Below are 14,704 nucleotides of genomic sequence, written 5' to 3'. Positions count from 1 at the left end.
TCTCTTTAACCAGTTGAAAAACAGGTGGAGGCTACTAAGAGGATTTAGTTTGAAACTAAATTCTCAAGTTGAGGTTTGTTTAAAAAAATTGTTTTTGCACTAAATAACCCACTTGGTACCTGAAAAGATAGGAATTTTGGTTATGTGTCTATTAGAAGTAGAAAATCTTGGAGGAATAGAAATGGTAGAAAATAGCATGATAAAAGTAACAACCTACTCCAGATATTTTCACTGGAGACTCGTATTATCTCTGGCACAGAGCAGATCTTCTGAGGAATGAATGAATGGGAAATATATATATATATATATATATATATATATATATATATATATGTAAAAATGGATGAAGTTTGACTGATCTTACAGAAGCCACATGCTATACCAGCTCTATGGTTTGGTTGCAAGGTTTATTTGTTGTACCCAGTCAATTGTTACCAAATTCCTTGAAGAGTGTATTAGTATTAGAATCACGAATGAGAGAGTTTTAGATGTATAATTGGTAACTCGTATTTTTATCTCACCCTTTCTGTAAAGTCAACTAATTGGTTTGTAGACTTTTAGTCATTCTTTTAACAATTTTTAAAAATTCAGTTCATAGATTCCATTGGTAAAGGAATCAATATCAGAGGTAATATTGATATTATACTAGGAAAGGAAATCCACTAATAGAGCTTGTGGTTATTAGATTTGAGCTATTTTAATGATGGGATAATTTTCTGTGTTAGTATAAGATTTGATGAATGACTTTAACTATATGAAGGTATACTAGTCATACTGCAAACATTTTGCATCCCTTTTGTGACTTCATTTTACAAATATTGAAAATCGTGTCACATTTCTGCTTTGCTGTTTAATAAAAAGATGTTTCAGAGGGAAAAAAAACAAACAGAAAAAAAAATGAATCACTATGAATACTTGGCCAACACAAGCCAGTTATCCCACCTTAAATCTGAAACGGTCAGAATGCACTTGGGGCCCTGCTTTTAAAGTATGTACTCCTACTGTAACACAAGGTCAAGTGAGATTTGCCCTTCTGCTCCTCGGGAGGTTTCTGTCCTCCTGAGCTCACTTCAGGACAAATGAGTTACAGTTTGACAGATGTACCATCCCAACTGAACTCCCCACCTGGCACTCTTCCCAAAAGAAGGGGTTTCCCCAAGGAATCCCACGGGGATTATTGCCTCTCCATGCCTCATAGGTCAGTGAAACTGTAAGGCCTAGACAAAATATCAATACAATCTAAATAATTTAGGTGGCCAGAAGTCAGTGGAGCTAGGATACATTGAGTCATTATTTAAAATGGGCCAATGTCCTTGCCTAAATTATTGAGCTTGAATAAAACTGTTTTACTTTCCCACACCTAGGGAGTTAAAATCAGTCCCTCTCAGCCACAGCCAAATATTAAAAATGTTAATCCCTAGCAGCTATTCTAAGAAAATACCGAGGATTTAGACTCTAGGAAACACATCTCTAACCCCCTTTTTGCAGTAAACTCCCCCATTTCAGCCACTCAGCAGGTGGCAGAGAAGGCCTCAAGGGCCAGCTGCTTCTTCAAGCAGCAAGATAATGGTTAGACAGCCCTGCAGGATGGCACATATATCATGAGGACCCTAAACATCGCACTTAAGTGACCGCCCCATGAGCCAGCCAATCACCTTGTCCAGACCTATATCCCCCTCCAGCTGCACCAAACAGCTTTTAAAATTGTTTTATTATATTCCCGTGGCACGATGCAATTTGCTATATGATAATATGAAGCTGGAAACACACCTTACAACCCTATAAAAACCCTGCTATATAGAGGGGCGGCCTCTCTATCCAGATCAGCTGCATCAGTGAAGGTTGTGAGTCCAGGCTCGAGCTTGCAATAAAGACTCATGCACTTGCATTGGAATCAGCTCCTCGGTGGTCTTTGGGGACCCCTGAAATCTGGGCTTATCAATGATAAGAGTAGTGGTATTTCACAAGTGGCCTAAGAAGGCAGAGATGTCTACCTCCATGCCCCTTGTAGGGGCTACAGTGGGACTAGAGTCGAGCGCTACAGGGTCTTCTCACCCGATGATTCCATCAAGCCCATTTCCTTGGCTGGAATTTTTTTTAGTATAGCAAGCACTTTCTGAAAAAGACTCTAGTATCTCAGGAAGAAATATCAAGAATTTTAAAATGGTTTTACAGCATATTGAAAAGAATTCTCAGTGTCAAAGACACAAATGCCAGAGCAAAGAGACAACCAAAGGACCAAAGAAATACCCAACATCTACCATCTTAGAAGGGGTTCCTATCCAAGATATGTGAAATGCAAAAACCTTCAAAACCGACATGGACACAGTGGCCTATGCTTGGAATGCTAGCTATTTAGGAAAGGAATGTCAGAAACAAGGAGTTTTGAGGCTCATGTGGGCTAAAAAGGTTTCCAGATCTCCACCTCTACTTTGAAAAATGGTAGTGCATGCACAAAAAAAGTGTAATTAGCTGTATAGCCAAAACCAGCATAAATGTGTGGCTCTATTCAAAAACTCACTAAGGTAAAAAGTCTTTGCATGTAAATCACCTCCTCAGCAAGCACCAGGCTCTGAATTAAAATCTAGTAGCACCCAAATGAAATGTAACATCAAAAGAGAAAATCAAGCAATTTACAAATGCACAAACAAACTGTACAGTTTTCAGAAGAAGAAATACAAATGGCAACTAAGTGCATGAAAGAATGTTCAACCTCGACTTCTGGGAAGACATTGGAGGCACAGCACAGCCTTAGCTGAGATCCCTCCGACATCCCAGTTTTCTCACCCCATAGAAACTTTCCTCCTAGAAAGAGAGACATAGTAAGTTCTAACAGTACAGGGATTCTGGCCAGGAAGGAAAAATCGACGTTGCTCATCTGATAACACAGATTTGAGCTCCAGGCGGCGTCCTGCCGCCCCGACAATGCCAGCACCAGCACCAGCACAGTGCCTGGCACAGCAACCTATACTCCACGCAGCTAAAGCAGACAGCATAGACCAGGGAGAAATCATCCAGACGCCGGCTGAGCACGGACGACCTAAAATCGCAGAGAAAGCGTGAGTACCCCAAGAAAGATATTCTCACTCGCGCCCACAGAGCAGCTTCTGGAAGGCAGCCCTTCCCCCACCAACAGAGCAAAGCACCATCTTTGCCACTGGCATAGGGTCAGACCAGATTGGAACTAAAGCGGGCCTGGGGAAATCGAGGTCAAAGGAGCCCTCTTTGAAAAGGGCAAGAGGGGTCGACCAGTGAGAGCCAGCTCCACCCAGGAGAACGCCCCCTGCCCAGGTGGGAGGCGTGTCCAAGGCCTCGGCTTAGCCAGAGGTGCCCCGCCCTGCCCACCGGAATTTTTAAATTTAAAGTGATAGCAGCGAGCAGCTCCCGGCGGAACAGAAACACCAGATGGGGGAACAAACAGTTCCAGAGACAGTTAAACGGTCCTGCCACAGAGGAAGCCCAATTCCCAACCCGAAACAGAGCGGCATTCCATAGCCACCTCTCCAAGGAGGCCACCCCGCCCAGGAGGGAGGAGCCTCCCCCAGGCAAGCAACTCTCAGCAGGGTAATACAGGCCAGAGGCGCCCCACCCTGCTGGGTCCACAGTCTATTCAAAGCCAGGCGTTAAAGGCAGTGGCAACACAGCAGACAGAGGAGCCACGGTTCCTGAGACTGCTCAAGTCCCCATCTACAGAGGACGCCCAAGGCCTACCTGCAAGCTGTGCGAACCACAGAGACCCAGGATTGCACCAACAGGGGAGAAGGGTCAAAACAGATCCAGCCTCTGCAAACTGAAATCAAGTCAAACCCAGCCAATCAGGAAAATGGACTGCAGACCATGGCAAGGAACCCAGAGACTGGGGAAAGACCACCCAAACAAGAAGGACTCCATTTTTTTTCTTTTCAAACATTTTTTAAACTTGAAAAAAAAATTTTTTTCACTTCTGAAACGTCGTTGTTTATTTTGTTGTTTTGTTTTCCATTTTTACCTTTTTGTTTTGTCAAGTTTTATTCTTCTTTGTTTGTTTGGGTTATTCCTTTTCTGTTTCTTTTTCCATTTTATTTTTTTTCTTTTTTAAATATTTTTTCTCTGTTTTGTGCATCTGTCTTCAAGTTTTTTTACTTTATTTCTCTCTTTGCGTTCTCTTTCTCTAAAAATTACTTTCCTAAGAATAAAACCTCCACTCTTTTCTGCTAACTGTCCATTGTCTATCATTTTACCCTTGTTCTTTCTACTGATTCTACTCTTCTCCACATTTCCACGTCACTGAAACTAAACAAAAATCACCACCCCCTCCAACACATTTTAATCCTTCTCTTTACTACCTCCAATTTACCCTCCTGACTTACTGCCTGGACCTCCAGGTTCCATTGACTCCTGGTTATTGGATAGAGGGTATCCCAGCTTAATCTGAGTGAATCAAAGTGGTTCATAGAGAAAGCCAGTCCTAAAAGAACTTAATATAAAAACAAGAACTGCTTATAGGGTTGTAACAGTAAATGAGTAACTACTGAATACAGGGCCCAGGATCGGTTGCTATATTGAAATTGTATTATTTAGGAACACAAAATCTAATTTTATAGACAGGTACACAAGGTATCTATATATAATTGTGAGCTTGTAAGATTTACACAACAGTGCTTGATAAGGGCTGCTTTGGGTCTTAAACGGTACTCACAGGTGCTGATAGACTGGCATTCCCAATCCAAATGGGCAGAAGGAACACAAGAAAGATGGCACACAATGAAGTCTTATCCCCCACTCAAAACAGGCAGGAAGCAGAGCAGTCAATCAAAGACATAGAAGAGAACCACCAAAACGCTCTACAAAGTCTACTGATAAACATGATAAATGAAAAGTTTGAATCTCTTCAGTCAATTATTCTAGAGCGTGTGGAGGCAAAGCAACAGTTAATGGAGAATTTCATGGCATCCACAAATAGAAAGATAAATGAACTTCAAGAGTCAAATGAAAAGATAGCTAACCAGCTTAAAGATTTGAGAGACAACTCTCAAAACAAAAGTAATGAAGTAAATGAAGTAAAGAAGTCCATACAAGACCTAAGAAATGATATGGAAATTATCAGGAAAGACCATTCAGAAGCAAAAGAGATTCAAAATCAAGTAGCTAGCCTACAGTCCCGAAAAACTGAAGCAGAGGATCGAATTTCAGGAGCTGAAGGTTCCTTAGATTCTATGGAGAAAGATCAACAATCAATACAAATCCAGTCCAATCAACAAAACAGATCGCTACAGGAGATTCAAGACATGGTCAGGAAAACCAATTTAAGGATAATAGGTATTGAGGAAAACTTGGAGAAAGGGGTTAATGGGATAGGCAACCTATTTAACAGAATATTAGCTGAGAACTTCCCAAATATCCAGAAAGATAGGCCTATACAGATACAAGAAGCATTTAGAACCCCAATCTGACCAGACCAGAATAGGACATCCCACCGACACATTGTGATCAAAACAGGATCAGTTTGGTACAAGGAAAGAATCCTTAAAGCTGTTAGGGAGAAGAAAACAATCACATATAAAGGAAAAGCAATCAGAATTACCCCAGACTTCTCAGCAGGGACCATGAAAGCAAGGAGAGCCTGGAATGAAGTATACCAAACACTAAATAAAAATAACTACCAAGCAAGAATATTGTACCCAGCCAAACTCTCATTCATAGCCGAAGGTCAAATAAAAGTCTTCCACAGTAGGGAAGAACTGAAACAATATATCTCCACCAAACAAGCTTTACAGAAAATCCTCAAAGATGTACTATACAGGAAAAATAATCAGGATCCCAATACAGACAGAGAAATGAACACTAAATAGTAAACATCAGATCAAGAAATGGGAAGACACAGCTTTAAACAAGATAGTGATAATGAAAGGAACAAACGATCATCTCTCAATCCTAACTCTCAACATTAATGGACTTAATTCTCCAATCAAACGACATAGGCTCATAAGTTGGATCAAAAATCAAGATCCATCTTTCTGCTGCATCCAAGAGACACATCTATCCAGCAAAAGTAAACATCTTCTAAAAGTGAAAGGCTGGAATCAATCTATCAAGCAAATGGCCACCATAAGCAGGCTGGAGTTGCAATCCTAGTATCAGACAAAATTGACTTCAAATTAAAAAAGGTAAGAAGAGACAAAGAAGGTTACTACATACTAGTAAAGGGATTTCTCCTACAGGAAGATATAAGAATTCTAAATATCTACACACCAAATGCAGGAGCAGCCAACTTCATCAAACAAACACTACTGACTCTAAAAACACTCATAGACCCAAACACATTGATAGTTGGGGACTTAAATACTCCACTATCACCTCTTGACAGATCAACACGCCAAAAACTGAACAAAGAAACCACAGAACTTAATAATTGCATAGACCAACTAGACTTAACCGACATCTACAGAATATTCCACCCAGCAACAACAGAATACACATTCTTCTCCGCAGCACATGGAACATTCTCCAAAATAGACCACATCTTAGGGCACAAAGAAAATCTGTACAAATTCTGAAGTATCAAAACCATTCCCTGCATTCTCTCAGACCACAATGGAATAAAATTAGAGCTCAACTCAAACAGCCACCACAGAAAATCCTACAATTCATGGAGACAAAACAATACACTGCTGAACCATTAGTGGGTCATTGAAGTAATTAAAATGGAAATTCAAATGTTTATGGAACTCAACCAAGTTAAGGACACAAAGTACCAGCTCCTTTGGGACACAGCAAAGGCAGTACTCAGAGGAAAATTTACATCTCTGAGTACATACATCAACAAAGTGGAGAAACAGCAACTCAATAATTTAAGGAAGCACCTTAATTTCCTTGAGAGAGAACAACAAACCAAACACCAAGTCAATAAATGGAAACAAATAATTAAAATCAAATCAGAATTAAATCAATTAGAGAAAAAAAAACCATTGAAAGAATCAACAAAACAAAGAGTTGGTTCTTTAAAAAAATCAACAAGATAGACAGACCCTTGGCAAACCTGACCAAAAAACGAAGGCAGCACACTCAAATAAACAAGATAAGAGATGAAACAGGTAACAACACCACAGAAATAACCGAAATTGAGAAAATAATAAGGGACTATTTTGCAAACCTTTATGCCAACAAATTCGAGAACTTGGAAGAAATGGATGATTTCTTAGAAAAAATTCATATCCCCAAACTCAAACATGAAGATTTAAACCTTCTAAACAGACCCATATCCAGTATTGAAATAGAAACGGCAATAAATGATCTCCCATCCAAGAAAAGCCCAGGTCCAGACGGATTCACAGCAGAATTCTACAAGGCCTTCAAAACAGAACTCACACCAATATTTCTCAAACTCTTCAATGAAATTGCAAGAGTACGTTCACTAACAGACTCATTCTATGAAGCCAGTATAACCCTCATCCCAAAACCTGGCAGGGACTCATCACAGAAAGAGGACTACAGACCGATTTCCCTGATGAACATAGATGCAAATATTCTCAACAAAATTCTGGCCAATCGAATTCAACAGATCATCAAAAAAATCATACACCACGATCAAACTGGATTCATCCAAGTTATGCAAAGTTGGTTTAATATACGCAAGTCAATTAATGTAATCCACCACATCAACTGGAGCAAGGTAAAGAACCACATGGTTTTATCTCTGGATGCGGAAAAAACATTCGATAGAATCCAGCACCCATTTATGCTAAAAGCCCTGGAAAAACTGGGATTCCAGGGAACATTCCTGAATATAGTCAAGGCAGTTTATGAAAATCTAACAGCAAGCATAATTATAAATAGTGAAAAACTTAAGCCATTCCCTTTAAAATCAGGACCAAGGCAGGGATGTCCACTCTCTCCCCTGCTCTTCAACATAGTACTAGAATTCCTAGCCAGAGCAATTAGGCAAGAAGAAAATATAAAGGGGATCCAAATAGGAAAAGATGAAGTTAAACTTTCTCTCTTCGTGGATGACATGATCCTATACCTAAAGAATCCCATAGACTCTACCCCCAAGCTACAAGAGATGATCCAAAACTTTGGCAAAGTTGAAGGATAGAAAATAAACCTTCAAAAATCAACGGCCTTTCTTTATGCTAACTACCCGAAGACCAAGACTGAAATCAGGAAAGCAACTCCTTTTGCAATAGCCCCCAAAAACATAAAATACCTAGGAATAACCTTAACCAAAGAAGTGAAAGACCTCTTTGAGGAGAACTTTAAAAGCTTGAAAAATGAAATTAAGTCAGACCTAAGGAAATGGAAAAACCTCACATGCTCCTGTATTGGAAGGATTAATATAATCAAAATGGCAATATTGCCAAAGGCTATCTACAAATTCAATGCAATACCCATTAATATCCCAATACCATTTTTTAATGAAATAGAGGAAGCAATCCAGAAATTCATATGGAACAATAAAAGACCTAGAATAGCAAAAAAAAAAAAAATCCTAAGCAGAAAGAACAGTGCTGGAGGAATTACAATACCCAACTTCAAGCTGTATTATAAAGCTTTAGTAATAAAAACAGCTTGGTATTGGCACTGGAACAGGCCTGAAAACTAATGGAACAAAATTGAAGACCCAGAAATGAACCCACAGAACTATGCCTACTTAATCTTTGATAAAGGAGCTAAAACAATAGTATGGAAGAAAGATAGCCTCTTTAACAATTGGTGCTGGCAAAACTGGCTCAACACATGCAACAAACTAAAACTACATCCTTATATATCACCCTGCACCAAAATCAATTCCAAATGGATTAAAGACCTCGAAATCAAAACAGACACCCTGAAAACACTAAAGGAAGGAGTAGGAGAAACACTTGAGCTCCTTGGCGCATGACGGAATATCCTGAACAATGACCCAGAAAGGCTACAAATCAAAGAATGGTTGGACAAATGGGACTGCATCAAACTGCAGAGCTTCTGCATGGCAAAGGTCATAGCTCGCAAGATAAACAGAAAGCCCACAGACTGGGAGAAGGTCTTTTCCGGCCATTCAACGGACAAAGGCCTCATATCTAAAATATATGCAGAACTAAAAAAATTACCTTCTTCCAATACAAAACCGCAAAGAACCAATAGCCCCTCATCAAGTGAGCTAAAGACTTACAAAGAGACTTCCCTGATGAGGAAATGAGAATGGCTAAGAGACATATGAAAAAGTGCTCTACATCACTGGCCATAAAAGAAATGCAAATCAAAACAACATTGAGATTCCATCTCACCCCAGTAAGAATGTCATAAATCAAGAAAATGAACAATAACAATTGTTGCAGGGGATGTGGCCAAAAGGGAACCCTACTTCATTGTTGGTGGGCATGTAAACTGGTTCAGCCACTCTGGCAAGCAGTACGGAGATTCCTCAGAAGGCTAAATATAGAACTCCCCTATTACCCAGCCTCCCCACTTTTGGGTATCTATCCAAAAGACCACAAATAAAATCACAGTAATGCCACCAGCACAACAATGTTCATCGCAGCACAATTTGTCATAGCGAAAATCTGGAACCAACCCAGATGCCCCTCAGTAGACGAATGGATCAGGAAAATGTGGTACACATACACAATGGAATTTTATGCCTCTATCAGAAAGAATGACATTCCCCCATTCTTAAGGAAATGGAAGGACTTGGAAAAAAATTATACTAAGTGAAGTAAGCCAGACCTAAAGAAACATGGACTTTATGGTCTCCCTTATTGGGAATAATTAGTACAGGTTTAGGCAAGTCATAGCAGAGCATCACAAGGCCCAATAGCTATACCCTTATGAACACATAAGATGATGCTAAGTGAAATGAACTCCATGTTATGGAAACAATTGTTATATCACAGTTGTAACTACTTTCAACGACCCATGTGTATCTGTAGCATCTATTATTGATGATATTCTTGTATCACCTTCCTGTGGTTGTACCTACACTATCTCCCTAATCTTATCTGAGTATATTGGGAACCGTGTATACTGGAACTAGGAAATTGAAAGGGAATACCAAAATTGAGAGGCACAGGGAAAAAAAAAAAAAAAACCTACAAAAGCAATACTTGCAAAACTGTTTGGTGTAAGTGAACTGAACACATCAAGGGGGAGGGGGAAAGGGGGAGGAGGGAGGGGGTTATGAGGGACAAGGTAACAAACAGTACAAGAAATGTATCCAATGCCTAATGTATGAAACTGTAATCTCTCTGTACATCAGTTTGATAATAAAAAATTGAAAAAAAAGAATGTTCAACCTCCTAAGTCATAAATAAAATACAAAAAAATACAACAACAGAAGAACAGCCGCAGTGAACACATCGTGGACTTTCCACAAAAAGATAATCTCCAAGTGACCCAGTCCATTATTTCTGGGTATACACAAAAAGGGACCTACCTCAGCACAGAACAAGAAAAGTCTGTAACCTACTTTATCACATTATTCACAAGGGCCAAATCAGCATAGGTACCCTATTCTCACGCAACTAATAAAAAAGTGTGTGTGTGTGTCAAAACTGAATGTATATAGCCATGAAAAGATTAATTTAAATCATTTTCAGGAAAATGAATGGGGCTAAGGATTATGACACTGGGTGAAATAATCCTGACTCAGATAAACAAATATCTCAAACACACAAACTACATGTTTTCTTTTTATTTAAATATATTTTATTGTTATTGTAGATGTGATGTACAGAGGGGTTACAGTTACATAAGTCAGGTAATGAGTACAATCTTTTTAAACCATCTCACCCCCCTCCCTCTCTCTATCTGTATTTTTAAAAGAAATGAAAGTAGAAAGGGGACTGTTTGGGAACAGGAAGGAAATCAGGAAGTGTTGAATTGTAGGGTATAATCAAAGTATATCATATCAAGTCATAAAAATGTCATTATATAATCTATTACTTTCTACAATTAATACACACTAATGAAAATTACAAAAAAGGATTATGAATAGGTTTTCAGAAAACCTAAAAAATGATGACTATTGAGAATGCAGCTGAAAGCTTTACTATTTTTCTAAGGTTCAGGACTTCAGAATTGTGTGAACTCTGCTGCAAAGACAAATTGGTGAAAGAAGAAAGAATGAATGGAAGAAATAAAGGAAGGGAGAAAGAGAGGAAGGTAAGAAAGGAGGAAGGGAGGGATGGGAGGAGAGGGAAAGTGAGGGGAAGGAGGGAAAGAGATGAAAAGGAAAGGAAAGGAAAGGAAAGGGAAGGAAAGGAAAGGAAAGGGAAGGAAAGGAAAGGAAAGGGAAGGGAAGGGAAGGGAAGGGAAGGGAAGGGAAGGGAAGGGAAGGGAAGGGAAGGGAAGGGAAGGGAAGGGAAGGGAAGGGAAGGGAAGGGAAGGGAAGAGAAGGGAAGGGAAGGGAAGGGAAGGGAAGGGAAGGGAAGGGAAGGGAAGAGAAGGGAAGGAAAGGACATGAAAGGAAGACAGTTCATTCCATTAGTGATTGTGTCCTATTCTTCATTACATAAACAAAGAGATAACATAGACAAGTCTCCATTAAGGAGTATGATTCCCAATCTCTAGATATATTTGTTCATGTGCACACAAATGTTTGACTAGGAGTGATTTTCTCAATACCGACTGTTTGAAAGTTTTATGTCTAAATCAAATTATTTCTTTGTAGAATACAGAAAAAAAAAGATATGCCTCTGAGTTGATTATGTAAAGCTGTCATCTGAGTAATCACATTGAAAGAAGTTGATGTGGTATTTTTGTGCTGGTCCTGGGGCTTGCACTAAAGCCCTCAGATTTTTGACTCAAAGCTAGCACTCTACCTCTTGAGCCACCCCTCCACTTCCAGCCTTTCTTGATAGCTAAGTAGAGATCAGAGTCTCACAGACTTATCTTCCCAAGGTGGTTTGAGACCATGATCCTCAGATCTCAGTGACCTGAGTAGCTAGGATTACAGGTGTGAGTCACTAGTGCGTGGTAACACATGTGATTTCTATGTCTTCCAATCACTCACTGGTAGCTGTGAACTCTACCATATAAATCCCTTCAGCTGTTGATTTAAAAAAATCATTTTCCTAATAGCCCAGGGTAATTAGCCACGTCATTTTGAATTCTCACATTTCCATTCCTCAAAGCATACTGTATATATGTACCATATTAAAAAAAATCCATCTTAAACTCTATGCTTACACCCACATCATATACTAGGTCAGGTTCAACAGCATCACAATGAACTAAAAAGTATTAAATATTCTATTACTCAAGTCTCATGCTAAACGACAGCCAAGACACTTTAATCCCAGCTCAACTGCATTTCTAAAACTAGTCACTATTGCCTTTTGTTACCAACTGGGAAAATAATAAAACAACAGTTACCATTGGGAAGATGTTAGCAAGGCAATTACTGATCCTCTGTGTACATGGCCAATGCATGACCAAATCCTGCACTTGGTGAAAGTGCATTTAAACCTTTCTCTATAGTCAGTGAAGATGGAATCACACAGAAGAAAGATTCTGACCGCGAATGGCATAGCGGATCTATGAACCAACAAGAGTAGAAAGATCCGTTTGGGACATACTAATAAAGCTTAATTGGTTCTTAGGCAAAGAGCATTGAAAATAAATCATCAGTCAGAACTGAGAGGAATGTTTATGAATCCTTATGCAGCAGAAGTTTGGCCAGTTTGAAAACACAATGTCTAACAAAGTCAATTTTATTCACTCGCTGTATATAGGTTAGAGCTGAATACTATAGTGGGATGCGTGTCCTACCAAAAATTTGTCTTTATTCTAATTGTTTTCAACTTGGGAAGAATAAGTTTAAGGAGATTAAAAGATATATCATTTGAATAGTTACCTTATACACTCATGAAAATCCAGAAAAGCAAGAGGACATAAAGCCATTAGTTTCCTTAATGAAGCACCTTCTTTCCTAATTGTATCCAAAATGACCATGACAGTCATATAACCTAAAATATCCAAAATGCAGAATATTCCAAAGATTAGTAGTTCCAATGTCCTACCCATCCATTCATGGAGTAGTTTCACAGCCGTGTTGCATAGATTTGGAGAAGAAAGCAATGCCTACACCCCAACTGCAATCAGAGGATCCATGTATTAACTGCACCCAGGTCAGTGAAAACTACATCTTAATCACAGATTTTGAAAAAATTCCTTAAACTTTCACTGGAAACCAGGAAACTAAGTACCTAGAGTTGTAAAACAATCAAATTTTCCTGATGGATATAGCATGCTTTTTCTGGAAAAGGAAAAATTACAAACAAAAATACTAGCAATGGCAATCATACAAGCAAAAGTGTCCAAATTGGACAGCTGTCAAGACAATCATTCTGGTGCTCTTACTGTTCAACTCATGGAGTCCATTTAGTAAGGATTGTTCAGAGGAGAAAAAAATAAATGACAGAACTCATTCTGAAATAGTTAACTGCACCCATGTCTGTAAATAATACATCTCTGTCCAAAATTTTAGGGTTATTTAAGGCAATTTGTGTCTAGAATAACTTTTTTAGGTACATATATGACAAATATTCTTATTGTTCTAAGAAAATGTTTTGAGTATGATAACATGAAAATATCCATAAAAAACACTTCACCTAATTCAACTCAAATACTATTTGAAAAATTGGATATGTTTTAACATTGTGGTTGTTTATGAATATTAAGCATACTGATTGTATATATTTTTTGGTAATGCCATGAAGTCTCTCTCTCTCTTTTTTTTTTTTTTTTTGCTTTTCATGATTTCCCACCTTCCACTCCTTATTTAGCTGTATTTGTGAATTAATTTCACAAAGAATGATGAGCTATAAAGACCATCCACGGGAGCCAAAAAAGAAAGTATGCAAGTCACAGAATTTTTTCCCCAAACTTCCATATATGCTCCTGACTTGTATTAACATGGTGAGTTAGTAATCCTAACATCTGTGCCCAGAAATTGTCTTTGGACAATTATAAGCTATGTTTTGGGGCACAGATTGTAAAAAGAAGGAGAAGAAGGGCAGTGAATGAATCGTGTAGCTCCTGCTCTTTGTATTAAGAATATGCCTCTCTATTGAAAATTCATATTAAGATCAGTACAAAATATGTATTTAACTTATTCAAGAATCTAACTATATCAAGAAAAAAACTAAAAATTCATCTTACTCAAATGAGTTAATGCTACAGGAGAAAATTGTGTGATCTTAGCTTTCCCAAACATAGTTTTTTCACATCCACAGGAATGTCAAAGGACCTAATGTTTCCTTTCATTCCTTTTGGAAAATGTGAGTGGACATATTTATAGAAATAATCTAGGGCATCCTATAGAGGATCAACTTACAACACCAAGGAAAATTTGTTTATATAATACCATGAACATATACTTGTGATCTGTATCATTTATGCATCAACCTCTGAAAGTTTGAAAGGAAAGAGCATGAAATACAGACCCATGTATTGCCAGACATAACATGAAGGGCTAAGAAAAGAGTTGAATATACGTGTATTAGAATTAGAGAAAGGAAAGGGAACAACAACATAGACAGACAAAGATAAAAATACAACCCAATGCAACAGAAATACTTACCAAACTTTATGGTGTAAACCAATTGTACAACTCATAGGAAGAGAGAGAAACGGGGAGGAGGAAGCAGGGGAAAAATGAGGGAGAAGGTAACAAATTGGATAAGAAAAGTACTCACTGTATTATGGGTGAAACTCTAACTTCTCTGTATTTCACTTTGACAATCAA

Source organism: Perognathus longimembris, chromosome 13, assembly GCF_023159225.1.
Source record: "Perognathus longimembris pacificus isolate PPM17 chromosome 13, ASM2315922v1, whole genome shotgun sequence".
NCBI lineage: Eukaryota > Metazoa > Chordata > Mammalia > Rodentia > Heteromyidae > Perognathus > Perognathus longimembris.
Note: the sequence above shows the minus strand (reverse complement) of the source record.